The following is a 15,223-nucleotide window of genomic DNA, read 5'->3' as shown; positions in this document are numbered from 1 at the left end:
ACCTGCCTATACTGTCATGCAGACTGAAGACTGAAGAACACTTGCTGCATCTCTGGTTACGGGAAGTAGACATTCTTCAGGTTTGCTTTTTACTACTCCATCCATATGTCCTACTCTTGAAAGGCATCCACCTAGCCAAATAAGATAGGAAGGCCTCCCTGACCTTACTAATTAGGAAATGACAATGAAAGCATGAGATGGTAAACTAATATCCAATTGCATTAAAATGATTTAATATATGCTAATTGTCTGCTTAAAAAAAATATATATATATATATATATATATATATATATATATATATATATATATATATATATATATTCCACCCCCCCCCCCCACACAGGGAGTTTTTAGCATAAGAAAGGAGGATGTACTATTTTTGTTATTAAATTTAGAGGCATCCTAGTTAGTAAACTTTCAGACTAAGTATTCAGCTGTTAAGTATGCTAGCAATAGTGCCCGACAGGGTGGGCACTGCAGCAAAATAATGTACCGTTCATGGATATTGTGAGATTTAAAAATGGGCTACCTGTTAAGCTATCTGTTAATTTCTTTGCATGTGTTTTATTATTACTGTATGTATATATATATATATATATATATATATATATATATATATATAAATGTAGGCACACATGTCAAAAAAAGAGACTGAAAATGATAGTGTAGGATATGTAAGAGTGTTGTTGAAACATTTTACATATAAAATATAAGGTATGTAAATATTTATTAATGTCTACACACACACACATGTGCACACACACATATATATATATATATATATATATATATATATATACATATTATATATATATATATATATATATATATATATATATATATATATATATATATATTCATGCATATGAAGATACATATATGCAACAAACAGAAGCAGGTATAAAAAATATTCCCTTTTTGTAAACCCCTGCATACCACTGCTAGAATCTCCTTGTGTTCTGACTGAGAGTGCTTCTCAAACAATCTGGAAATATAAAGCTGATAAGTATATTTTTGGCACTTTAACTGTTCATAATTCTGCGCTGTCTTAGTTTTGCTTGATTGAATTATTTATATATTTGCTGGCGTTGTATTCTGATCTTGCTGAAACCTTTTTTGTCCCAGCCTCCCACCCTATTGCTGTTGTATTTTTAAAGCTGGTGGCTCTTGCAGTTGCCCACCCCTACTGTAAATTTGATCTGAGACACTCCTCCCAGTCCCATTTCATTAGCTCATTCTACCTAATACAAAGATCATTTGGGAAGGCCAAACCCCTTAGTCCCTTAACTTTGTATTATCTTCTGTTCATGCTCTATCCCTTTTTACTTAAAAAAAAAAAAAAATATATATATATATATATATATATATATATATATATATATATATATATTTCTAATTTATGTTTCTTCCTCCTATTCTGTTACTTCATCTTGCTTTGCTTCTTCCTGCTACTTGCTGCCTGTTCTCTAAAGTGTTCTACTGCATCTATTCTGTTGCATTTATTACTGCTTGTATATAGCCTGTCTAAATTGTAAGTGTTATTCTAAGCTCTTAGTTTTGGTTTACGCACTTGGGCTTTAGGCCCACCCCTTAGCTCTACTTGGCCTTTCTCCCTCAGATTCTGACAAATATGGATGGACAATTTTGTACAGTTTTTCCTGCCAGTCTGGTTGATATGGGCATCCTGAGACAGTGTAGCAACTGCCTCATGTACACGGACAACCATCTACTACTACCACCTAGGAACACAATTTGTGAGAGCTGCAATTACATTAGGAACTTAGAGTCTAAGCTCTCTCCCCCTCAAGCCAGTATATCTGGCACTGAAAAGACTGTCAACACAATCACTACACCTCAAACACCACCCACACCTACATATGCGGAGGTCCTCCACATAAACATACCCAAACAAAGGAGACCTCTGAGGCAAAAACACACACAATCTCCACAGCCCTCCACACCACATACCACATATAGTCCACACACCTGTGCCTCACAACCACTAAGGCTTCACCATAAACCCAACTTATTAGTCATAGGAGACTCCATTGTGAGACACACAGATGTGCCTCTCACCAGGCTGGATAAGGAGAAAGTCATGGTTAGTTGTCTGTCAGGTGCCAGAATCCACCATATCACATACGCACACAAGTCTCTCAACAACAGTTACTGTTACGACTTGGTCATGGTCCATGTTGGTGTGAATGACTTGAGACGTACCTCTCTGGACTATATGAAGAGAGACATGATTGAACTTGCTGATTATGTGTCACAAGCAGTTATGTCCCTAGCCTTAAGCAGCATTCTGCCATCACCCAGAATGATGCCTCAATACAAACAGAAAATGATTATGTTTAACAATTGGCTTAGTTTCTGGTGTCATTCCAGGGGGATCCAGTACCTGATGGCCTGGGAAGATATGATCAACAGACCACAATGCTTTGCCAGAGATGGCCTGCATCTGTCTCACCTGGGCTTCAGGCTTCTGGCAAAGGCTCTTGCCTCCCCTACAGTTGCCTTTTTTAGGAAAAGTGATGAGGTTAAAACTACCAACATAAAAATTTCAACAAAACACAAATTAAAGGTCATGCTGCTAAACACTAGGAGTCTAAACATGAAACTGCACTCATTACAAGCATTCCTAACCCTGGAAAATGCTGACATTTGTGTAGTCACAGAAACCTGGTTCAAAGATGCGGTAAGCACCACAGCCTTACCTGGTTACTAATCCTATCATACATTCAGACCCCAAACTGTGGGCAGTAAAGCCAAAGGAGGTAAAGTTTCAATATACATTAAAGACATACACACCTCCAGTCTGGTCATACAGTATGACTTACAGGAGACACTGTAGGTGCAGTTAACCATTGACAAGATCCCTATTCAAATCATAGCTAGCTACCGGCCTCCAAATCTGACTCAAGATGCCCTACCTGCCTACTTGGACCTATTCAGATGTATCAATATTCAACCCTTTACCCTGATCCTGGGTGACTTTAACTTCCCAACCATAGACTGGAAGAACTATTTATGCCAGAGTACAAATGCCCAGAGATTCCTTGATTTTGTCAATGCAAATGCCTTGGAACAGCTAGTCGATACCCCGACAAGGGTGAAAATATCCTGGACTTGGTATTAGCCAACATGAGTAACCACTGCAGCATCCCTATAGTATCATCCTCCCTGGTAAGATTCAACCACACAGTGCTCACTTTCAAAGTCACCATCTCCCCCAGCCTCCCCTCTAGCTAGGATCAGATATAAAAACTTCTCCAAAGCTGATTACATCCTCCTGAGGGATAAAATTCAAACAGATGCCACACTCTCTGAAGATCTACTAGTGAACAACAAGGTAGCAGTAAGGAAAAACACTGTAGAACCCACCACGCTGGATAAATCAGTCAAGGTACAAGGCATAAATCCACAAGGCAGTTTATTAAACGATAAGAACAGGATGAGCGCTTTCGCGTACTATTAACGTACGCTTCTTCAGATCAAAGTTAAAATGAAAGCTTTCCTTTTAATACTAATGCAAAACCATCTATTATTCAATTAACCATGTAATTATGAAGTTAATTGTCAAACCTGGCCATTATCTTAAAGGCACATCTCTACTTTCTAACTGCATAATGTGTCTTTCTTACAAGACTAAAAATAAGTTATAAAATATAAACTGTTGTTAACAGCCTATGTATAAAACATCAAGCATAACATGTAAATCAACAATATTGAAATATTGCAAGTATTACTAAAACTCTGAGACAATTGATACACAGGTAACTTCCAGCTAAGGAATGAAATTAAATAACTATTGCAGAAAATATAAACTGCATAACTAATGTAAAAAATACAGATCTAACTCATTAATACACCTGTATTAGATCAAATCAAAACCTCTATTATACAAGCAAAATATTATCATATATATAAATAAATATATAAACATATATGAATAAATAAATATATAAATATCTAAGACATTCTAGTAGTCTAAAATATGTGCATGTACATATAACAACACTGATATATATACATATTTATATTTATTCATTTATTTATACTGAAACCAGCTTATATGTAGACAAACATACTAGCAAAGGTAAAATATGTAAGGAACCATGATTCCAAATAAATGAAAATGTGAAATATTGTATGGTTCCAAATGAATAAATGGATAAACAAAACAGAGAAATATGTATAAATGTATAATTTTTGAATACTATCTGATATATAAAAATACAAAACATCAATCCTAAATAAACAGCTTCAAAACTGTTTGTAGATGTATAAAGATGTATATATGTTTGTTTGTATGTACCTGCTAATTACCACTAGGACATGCATATTTAGTCCCTACTTTTCAGAATGGGTTTGAGCGAAACATATGCATTTAAACCTGGAGGCATATACGCTCTAAATTTAAAGATCCATTCCAATTCTATTTTTTCTAGATGATTAACATGATCCCCTCCTCTATCACTTTTCTTAACAATCTGAAGGACTCTAAAGCAGAATGTGTGATCAGGAAATGCCATGATGTGATTGGCTAAAGCATTTTGCTCCTTTTTCTGACGGATGTCATAGATATGGTTGTACAGTCTCCTTTTAAAGGGTCTCTTGGTCAGCCCTACATAGAAGGCTGTACAATGCTCACAAGTTGCGAGATATATCAGGTTCTGTGTCTTGCAATTGGCATAGAATCTAGGCCTAAAGGTCAAGTTCAATGTGGGGTGTATAAAGTCCTGTTCTTTGCTTATATACCTGCAGGTGTTACAATGCATACAGGGATAGGTCCCTCTCCTATTAACCTTGACAGTAGCAGTTGCTTCGCTAGACTTAAAATTGTCACAAAGCAATCTCTTTAAATTCTTATGATTGCGGTAGGCTATACTAGGTTTATTGCCTACTAAACGAAGAGTATCTTGATCAACCGCTAGAACCTTCCAATTATTACTTATGATATTCTTTATTGCTGCATAATCATTAGTATAAGTAATCGTGAGTCTAATCTTGTCTTTAGCTGGGGGGCCTGGATGAAAACCACATGGTTTCTGCCTGTCTTTAAATTCTACCTCATATACAGATCCAAACAGGTCTTTCTTGATCTCCTCAATCATTTGACTGTCATAACCCCTCTCCTCAAACAACTTTACCATAAGGTCTACTTGAGCTGATCTAGTCGCTTCTTCTTTACACATTCTGCTTACTCTTATGAGTTGGCTCCTGACTATGCCTGGTAAGACATGCCTAGGATGCATGCTGTCATAGCTCAGGAGCGTATTCTTCCAGCAGGGTTTGCGATAAAGTGAGGGAATCAACTTTCCTGCCTGGATGCTCAAACTCACATCCAAAAAATTAATGGTTGTGCAAGAGGCTTCCATAGTAAAACTCAAAAAAACTACTGGAACTCTCTAGGTAATCCAGAAAACTACCAAATTCAATACTAGATCCTTTCCACATGATCAGTATATCGTCCACAAACCTTTTGTAGACGATTACATGTTTAAACTGATCATGGGGGAACAAATGTTCCTTCTCCCAACTGTAGACCACAAGATTAGCGTACGTGTTGGCACACGAAGTGCCCATAGCTACTCCCCACTTTTGTTGATATATCTGGTTACCAAAAGAAAACACATTTTACGATAGGACCAGGTCAAGTACTGGCAGACTAAGATCTGTCTGTCATTACTGTATTCTATTTCATGTACCAAGAGCTCTCTAATGGCCTGTATTCCCTCCTCATTAGGGATTGAGGTAAACAGATTTTTCACGTCCAAAGTGATTAGCAAGTACTCATCATCAACTAAGTCAACATCTAGTTGTTCAAGAGACTCGAGAAGATGGTAGGTGTCTTTCAAAATGTGTGGTACTTTGTCTACCAAAGGACGTAGCATCCTCTCTATGTAAACTGAAATATTATCAGTGGCCCATCCTGCCCCAGATACAATAGGTCTCATCGGTGGAGGATCTTGATTCTTGTGTATCTTAGGTAACCCTTTTATGGAGGGGATGCGTACAAAATCTTTATGAAAAAATGTGTAGAGCTCTTGTGTGATCTGTTTGCACATAAGCATGTCAAAAATAGTTTCTTCTATGGTTTCATGTATTTCTTCTATCTTATTCTTAGTTATGGATTCATATGTTTTGGCATCTTGAAGCATATTACTCATATTAGTGTTATAGTCCTCAGTGTCAAAGAGTACTATCCCACCCCTTTTATCAGCTGGCCTGATGGTTAAGGCCCTGGTGTTAAGTAAAAGGTGTAGGGATTCATTCTCTTCTTTGGTCATATTAAAATACTTGCATCTCTTTTTGTAATTATTATAAAAATATTCATAAAGATCATCTTCACACAACTGAATAAAGCAGTCTATATGCGCAGGCAAAGGTGGACAATATATGCTCTTCTTTCTACATTGCTCATACATTCCTTTGTCACTAGAAGAAACGCTATCTTTATCTTTAAAATGTAATTTCAATGCCAAGTTTCTGCCAAACATTCTAATGTCAGTCAACAACTCATGCAAATTGCTTCCTTGGGATGGCACAAAACTGAGTCCCTTATTTAATAAACTAATGGCAGAGTCTGATAAAGTCATACATCCTCCTGAGGGATGGTATAAACAGCTCCACAGCCCCCTCCCCCTCTGTAGGAACTGGAATTACACCAAAGCACTATACAAGCATTTATACAGATGCATGGAATCAGGCATACCCGACAGGATCAAATCATCCTCTGCAAGGAAGAGTAAACCTGTCTGGGGGACATCTGCAATAAATAAACTCTATAACGAAAGGAAAAAATTGCTGTCCAAGACCAAGAAGGAGCAGATGCCCAATCAAAAGCAATGTCTCTTCAGCCTGAACAAGCAAATAAGAGCACTAGTGAAATCCTCCAAAGCAAACTTCGAGTCCAAATTGGCCACATCTACTAGAGACAATCATAAGGCCTTCTCCACATATGTCCACAACCTCAAAGGAAGCACCCAGATCTGTTCAGAACTGGTGGTCAAGGACACCACATATACAAATGCCATAGATATAGCAAATTTCCTGGCTGACAGATTCAGTGAAAACTTTACCCCTCTGTCCCCCCATCAGTAAATCAGGGCATCCCCAGTACCTGCCCCCTTCCCCTTATATCTATGGAACAGGTCATCGCTGCTCTCTCAAAAGCAAAAAACACAGCCTCCATGGGACCCGATAACATCCCAGGCTGGATCCTACGTGAACTCAGGCAGGAACCTGCAGCACCACTAGGCACCCTATTCAACCAAAGCCTGAGGACTAGCTTTGTACCAACTGAGTGGAGGACAGCCACTGTCATTCCTTTACACAAAGGTGGAGTGTCCACCAATCTGGGAATTTATAGACCCATCAGCCTAACTAGCCTGATCTGCAAGGCCATGGAATGGATTATCATGGACCTCATCAACAAGGACACTGGTAACCTCCAAACACTTGATCCCACACAGTTTGGCTTCATCAAGGGGAGGTCATGTCTGCTAAATTTGGTCAACTTCTTTGAGACAGTCACCAAAGCCATGGATGAGGGCAAGATGGTGTACACCGCCTACCTTGACCTGGCCAAAGCCTTTGACACTATTCCCCATTCGGGCATAATAGATAAACTCTCTCAACTAGGCATCAAGTCATATGTTACCAGATGGGTAGCAAACTGGCTCACTGATAGAACCCACATAGTCAAAATAGTGGAAGCCACCTCAAGCAGTAGACCTGTAACAAGCAGCATACCCCAGGGTTTGGTTTTGGGGCTTCTGTTATTTGGGATGTACTTTTCTGAGGTGCAGGCTAAAAGCAGTGGGCTATGGCAAACCAAGTTTGCAGATGACTGCAAGCTGAGTGCTGTCATCAATTCTCCAAAAAACTAACTTTACAAAAAGCATAAATACAAAATGAGCAGGTATCCAAACAGCACAACACCGAGATGAAACATTTTTTTCAATATTTTCTTGAAGGTAAAAGGCCGAGGTACCAGAATAAAATACTGAAAAAAGTTTTCATCTCGGTGTTGTGCTGTTTGGATACCTGCTCATTTTGTATTTATGCTGTCATCAATTCCCCTAGGGATGTGGACATCCTCCAAGAGGGTCTCACTCAGACAAATGACTGGTGCCAGAAACATGGCCTCAAGCTAAATACCAAAAAATGCATCATCATCCCCTTTGGGGAGAGTGACGTCCCCACAAATTATCACATTAATAACAACATCCTAAGCACTCAATCAGTCATCAGGGATTTGGGCACCCAGGTTGATAGCAACCTGACTTTTGACCACCATGTTACTTCTGTTGTACGGAAAGCCTTCTACGTGGCCCACCTCATAAGTAAGGGTATCTCATCCAGGGACAAGGAAGTCATAACATCCCTGTATTCTTCCCTTATAAGCTCCATTATCGAGTACAATGCCCCTTTCAGAGTGTACCTCACAAAGCACATGCAGCAGCTGGAGAGACCATAGAGGTTCCTCACCCAGAGAATCCAGGGCCTCAAACGTGTACCATACACAGATAGGCTAAAATCCCTATCCCTCTACTCGGCTTCATACAGACTCCTCAGAGGTGACCTCTGTCTGGCATACAAGGCCCTTCACGGACCCGACCTTGATGGGACTGCTGCATATCCACAAGTCAAGTTCCACTCGAGTAACCCACATGTGCAGCCTCAATCTGGTCTGTGACATCAACAAGACTTGTGGCGGGACAGATTTGTGTCCCGGAGACTCCCCCATCTATGGAATAGACTCCCTCTCCACATCAAGCAGAGTACCTCTTTACCCCTTTCTAAGCACAACCTGGATAACTGTTTGGGAAACAGAAAATATACCCTTGGGATTGCACCCATATCCCTGCTGGACAGGGGCATCGGGTGCTGATTTGTCTGAAAATGGGCTAAACTCTTGGCTAGGCTTATAAGGGTCTCAGGGCCTATAGCCTAGTACCACCTATAATCATATGAAGCACAGACACACAGTTTCTTTCACAGACAGAAACTCAGACATACACATGCATGCACACACAGAGACACAGACACACACATATACACACAGCAAGTCCAACGTGCACATGTACACAATATACATGCACAAATATGTCCACCAATTACAAACATATTATTTGCTGTGTGCAGTTCAGATGCCTGACTGTAATAAAAGTAATAAATATATAAATAATAGCCATAGTCATATTTTGCTGTCTGTTGTCAGGACACATAATGCAAACTGTTGCAATCCCTCCCCCCATAGAGGGACACATACATGTACCACATTGCTGTCTGTTTAAAGGTTATATGCCTTTAATCAAATTAAATCATTAATCCATAAATATTAAGTAAAACAAAAACAGTGATCTCCATGTAGCAACCCAAAAAAACTTATTAAAACAAACACTCACGTAGTGGTATCACCTGTAGATCAACAACGGCACCAAAATGACAGAATTAATAATGAACTAAAAAGAATCCAAAGTTAAGCACTTTTGTACCCTTTGATCTATGACTTCATCAGAACAGTTCTGATGAAGTCCTTTGATCTAGGACTTCATCAGAACAGTTCTGATGAAGTCCTAGAGCAAAGAGGATGAAAGCACTTAACTTTGGATTCCTTTTAGTTCATTAAAGTATTCTGTCATTTTGGTGCAGTTGCTGATCTACAGGTGATATCACTATGTAGGAGTTTGTTTTAATAATCTATAAATATTAGCCAAGGTAATATATTTCAGGTAATCTCTCTCTCTCTATTTCTCTGTGTCTCACACACACACACACACACACACACACACACACACACACACACACACACACACACACACACACACACACACACACACACACACACACACACACACACAAAACTGCTGTTGCTGTAGTCACTTGTGTTAGTTCTGAGTTTTTTCCCAGTTGCTAACTGTGAGCTGTGGTTAGGGAGTGGAAAGGAAAATGCTGTTACAGTAAAAGGTTTCAGTCACCACATATGAGTATCATGTCATGAATACTTGCTTTTTACCATACTCTACCAGCACATTAATTCACCTTTTGGAATACCGAGCATTCTATGGGGTTCACCTTTTGGAATACCAAGCATTCTATGGGGTTCACTGATTCTCCAAGTCCATTTTCTAAAGTTCATTATTTTTAAACAAGTATGGATTCTGAGCTCTACCTACTGGTGTTGAGACCATTATCCCTCTATCATCTGATATAATTTCCAGGAGAGACACCCAGGCATGGAGGCATTTTGTTTTCTTGGTCACATCTGACAATGTGAGGAATGGGAGCATTGCTAATTAGGTGCTAGCCATACCCCTTTGGCTCTGTCACTGCAGAAGCCTATTATGTCCTTCCTGTGCATGGGACTGCTCCCAACCATGTGCTAAAGAGGGTTACAGTTATGAACTAGGTATGCTAAGCCTATATCCCTGGTTAATGGTTGGAACTTTCTCATCTGCCGGTCTCCATTTGCATGTGATGAAACAACCAGAAGGTCCATCATTCCTTCCATTTGGGATAAGCAATCACCCATTAGCCAAACACTTCTCCATCTGCCAGGCTGTTTCAGCAAATTTGAATAAGTAACCTGAGCCATAGCTAGCGCTTTATCCTTGTACATCACAGAACTAGGCACTGTTTCTCTTTCTTTTGAAGTCTGGCTTTCTTATTAATTAATGTTAATTCATTTTAATGTGCTTTTTGTTTAGTAGATAATAACTGTGTACAACAGCAGTAACAACTGCAGTGCAATCGGTAGGGCAGAGAGGATTATGATCGGGTCACAGATCCTAATTTATTATGTGTTCAAGACATGAATGCCAAGAAATTTGCTTGAGAGGTGAATTTCTTGGCATTCATGTTGAAAACACATAATAATAAGCTAGGATTGGACACTCAGTCATTATTCTTCGTAGTCCATGAAGCTTTATCTGCTCTATGTACTACTAGTTAAAGTAAAAAGAAAAAAAGGAAAATGCTAAGTGTTTTGCTGTCTTTCAAAGACATAAAACACTCAGCGAGTACGATTATAAAGATATGGAACACACTCCCTTATGTTTACACTCACCCACGCCTCTCAACTGTCCAGATTTGCACAGAATGTCCAGATTTTTGCATCATACATTTGGTGTGTTCTCATAAAGTCAGTGTTTTTAGGCAAATTACTGAGGATTGAATTACTGAAATAATGACATATATTTATGTTTCAGGCTTTGTAGTCTTCAGAAAAAGCAAGGAAACACATATTTTCTTATTCTAGTAACTTTCTTTTCTAACAGGAAGTCAAGGACACACTGTCAGTATAGACAGCAGGCAGAAGCAAATCTTTTATTTCTGCTGCTGACATTTACTGGTCAGTGCTGGCACATTTACTGCCAAGCACTAGACCCAACCTGAACAACTTAAGCAGGGTGTGCTTGACATTTGTTAAGATCGGGTCTCGCACCCATACCTCTCAACCTCTTACAGCAAGAAATCTGGACAGAGTCATATATAAAAGTGGTACAAAGGCCCAAAAATAGGGACAATTTTTAAATACTGCTCTTACAAACTTAGAAAGTTGATATAATAACAGGTTTTGCATTAGCATGACATTTCTGAAGAGTATGAAGTCTGAAACTCAAATGTCTGTCATTATCTTCTGACTTTAATCTTTAATGATTTGCTACTAATTTGCCAGAAAACTACAATTTTATGAAAAACAGACCAAAAATATGAGGCAGAAATTTGTACAGTTGAGAGGTATGAGTCGCACCACACTGGAACTTAATTGATACATCTTTTTTCTGAATATTAAAGTGTTATCATCACGCTTCTACAAGTACATTAGCACATGTTGCATGTCTAGAAATGGTCTTCTAGATTAACAAAACGTCTTTGAAGAGATTGTTTGTAATAGCCAGTCAACAGCCACACAGCATTCTCAGGGTGACCCCATCAGTGTGGCAATGCTGATATAAGTAGAAAATTTATTAAGATATACTCCTAGTTTAAGAAAGTTGCCTTCATACTGAAAGGAATCAAAGTACAGTGCCTGAATGCTGGTTCACAGAATTAAGGAGTAGTAGGCAAGGACTAAGTATAGGGTGACCATGGTGTTGCAGTGGTTAGCATTGCCGCCTCACAGCAAGAGGTTCTCCGGTTCAATCCTCAGCTGGGGGCCTTCTGTGCGGAGTCTGTATGTCCTCCCTGTGGTCGCGTGGGTTTCCTCCGGGTGCTCCGATTTCCACCCACATCCCAAGGACATGCTGCAGGTGGATTGGACACTCTAAATTGGCCCTAGGTGTGAATGTGTGTGCCTTCTGTGGAAGGTTGGGCACTCGACACTGTAAAACTCCACTGCCAATCATGAGCGGACAAGGTGATCCGCTGTGGTGACCCCTAACTGGGAAAGGCCAAAAGAAGAAGAAGGCAAGGACTAAGAATATTTGGCAGGAAAGTCCACCTGAAGGCATGACTGATTTGCTTGAGGCAACAAATCCCTTTGAGCTGTATTGTCTCTTCTAAACTAATGCTACTAGTACTGCCTGCAGCACTGAGTGCAAATGCAATTGGTGCTTTGATGTTTAATGTTCTCAACCTCTGAGTGCACTTTCAGCAAATAAAAATATTTAATTTCAATTTTCAGTACCTGGTAAATAAAACACATCAGCAGGCTTTGACTCTGAATCACATGACTGCTATTCATCCTAAGCACTATAAATCCAGAACTGTATTGTAATTCATTCATTTGTTAGCCAGGTAACCAAACTGGTCTGTTTCTGACTATTATTAGCAGCAACCTGGGTTACAAGATTGCATTTAAGTACAATTTAGAGTAGTCAATCTACCAGCATGTTTTAATGATTTGAGAAGGAAATGACCTGGAGAAAGCCATGCAGACATGCAGAGAACATATAAACCCCACAATGGCAGAGAGCAAAGCTCAGGATTGACCCCACAGTCTTGAGATATAAATCTTAATAACTGAGTCACCATGCTGCATAGTGAATGATATGCTTTTCTGACCTTAACTCACTGCTGTCATTTACCCACCTAAAATGCACAATACAGTACATTTAAAATATGATAAAGAAACAAAATGTTTCTGGCAGTTGAGATTACAGGTTAAGGCTATGAGCCATTAATGAGTGTCATCCTGTAGTCCTAGGTTTGAGTCCAACTTCTGCTTATAAACTGCGCGACTCTGTGCGGTCCACTTAACCCTGAGTTGCCCCTTATTTCAGGTAATGCATGTTTCTGAACAAGCATACCTCTTAAATACTAAGTCCAGGATTTCTGAAAAAAAATGCCAGCTAACAAAATATACAATCATAAACCATGGTGACCATATCAAGAGTCTTTTAGCTAAAATTCTAGCACATGTTTTAGACAAAATAAATTATTTTAAGAAAGTAAAGGGTGCATTTGACTACTCCCTTGTATGGAAAATCAGTATGCAAGTCATTAGAATTTCTTTAGTGGGAAACATGAAAGGAAAACCATTTAAACTTGATTACCTATGTTGTAATACTAAACTTATTTCACAGGAAGACTTGATGATCTGTGAAACTCCACTACGAACACATTTTTTCTGGTGGATGCTGGCAAATTTGCAGTCAGATATGCAGAATTATACATCTTACACCACTGTAGTTTGTTTATAAAAGGCAACTTAAGCAGCAAAATGCCAGTCTAACACTGCAGTATCTCTGGTTTATTTACATCTTTATAACATGTTACTGACATGAGTTCTTACTCCCATAATTTTCAGCTATCCATAATTTTGCTTCAGAAGTTTCCATGATCCCTCATAGTGCATGAACTTCTGTGACAAAACAGAGCCGATTGCATTAACAACATAATGCTAGATATTGCAGCTACAAACTATTTATTCTTTAGAAAGTATGTTAATTCAAATGCTATTATTCTTTAATTTTCTGTAAGAAAAATATCAGTTTTTCTGAAGAGCTTCTGTTTTTGTGCCTTTATTCATAGGTACTTAGTAGGCTATTGCTCTGTTAGGATCTTAAGAAGCCAGACCTTACATTCCCATGGTAGTTCTTTGGCCCTTGTGTTTTGTGACTGAGTAGCCCAGAGATGGGCAGAACAAGGATATGTTGGAACATTTACTTGTCCCTGTCTATTAGGGAAATGGGGGATAAACCAGGATGAATTTGTGGTTTCCCATCTATTCGTCCAAATTACATTTTAACAAAGTAACACAATTACTTTGCTTTATGTGGCATGTGCCACAGCTTCAGCAAATCAGTGTTATCATGATACATACCTATCCCTCAAACGTGTCCTATTTATGTTGCAAAAAAGATTGAAATACCTTGAGTGGGTGTGCATGCTACTACTGGACTTGTGAATGTGCAATAAGCAGAAAGGATAGGGTCTGCTAAGGCTCTATTCTCAAGGCAGAGGTAATCTTTTAGCAGCCTATAATATGCCAAGAAGAGGGATATTAGCTTTGAGATGATCAGCATAATTTTTATGACTTAGCCCCCTTGAGCCTTTGAATTTTTAGAGAGAAAGCATGGTGGCCTTTCCAGTTGTGACACGTGTTTGGACAGATACATACCTAAAGGGGCATCTCCCCCCAGGTCATATAACATACAACTGCCATTTTTGTCTTTAAGGTATTGCATATGAACCACTGTCCTTCCCTAAAAAGAGAATGAAACAAATTTTCTTCTTAATCAGAACCTTTTATTTATTATCAGCCGAGATAAGTGGTAATGTTAATTCAGTTTTATAAAGCAGTGAGAAGGCATTTAATATAGTCAAATGTAGCAATCCCAACACATAAAAAATGTTAAAGCAGTGTTTGCCATGCACATTAAGAAGTCGAAAGTGTTTGTTGAGGACAGAAGTGTGAGTTTAAAATCTAAATTTCTTTAGTACCATTATGCCAATAAGCAGTCTAACTCAATGAGTTGACATATGGAGCTTAGGTTATCCTTCACATTAACATCCATATACTTCTTGTGGCTTAGAGTCATATTCAAATCCATTTTCTGGAAAAGCCTCCCAAACAGAGGTGCCAGAAGCTGTTGAAGACTGGGGGGGTGGGGGGGGGGCAGAAGTTGAGAGGAGCACAGTGATCTAAAAACAGCAATTTTTTTTAAAACTATTTACTACCACAACATAAGTTCACTTGGAGGACCTTTTAAGCATAGCCAATTTCCCTTTTGGTGCTTGATTTAACATTTCCTGATTGGTCTTATT

This window comes from Protopterus annectens, chromosome 16.part0 (genome assembly GCF_019279795.1).
Source record: "Protopterus annectens isolate FY-2018-M chromosome 16.part0, PAN1.0, whole genome shotgun sequence".
Lineage (NCBI taxonomy): Eukaryota > Metazoa > Chordata > Ceratodontiformes > Protopteridae > Protopterus > Protopterus annectens.
The sequence above is the reverse complement of the archived record's forward strand: the minus strand, read 5'-3'. Positions refer to the sequence as shown.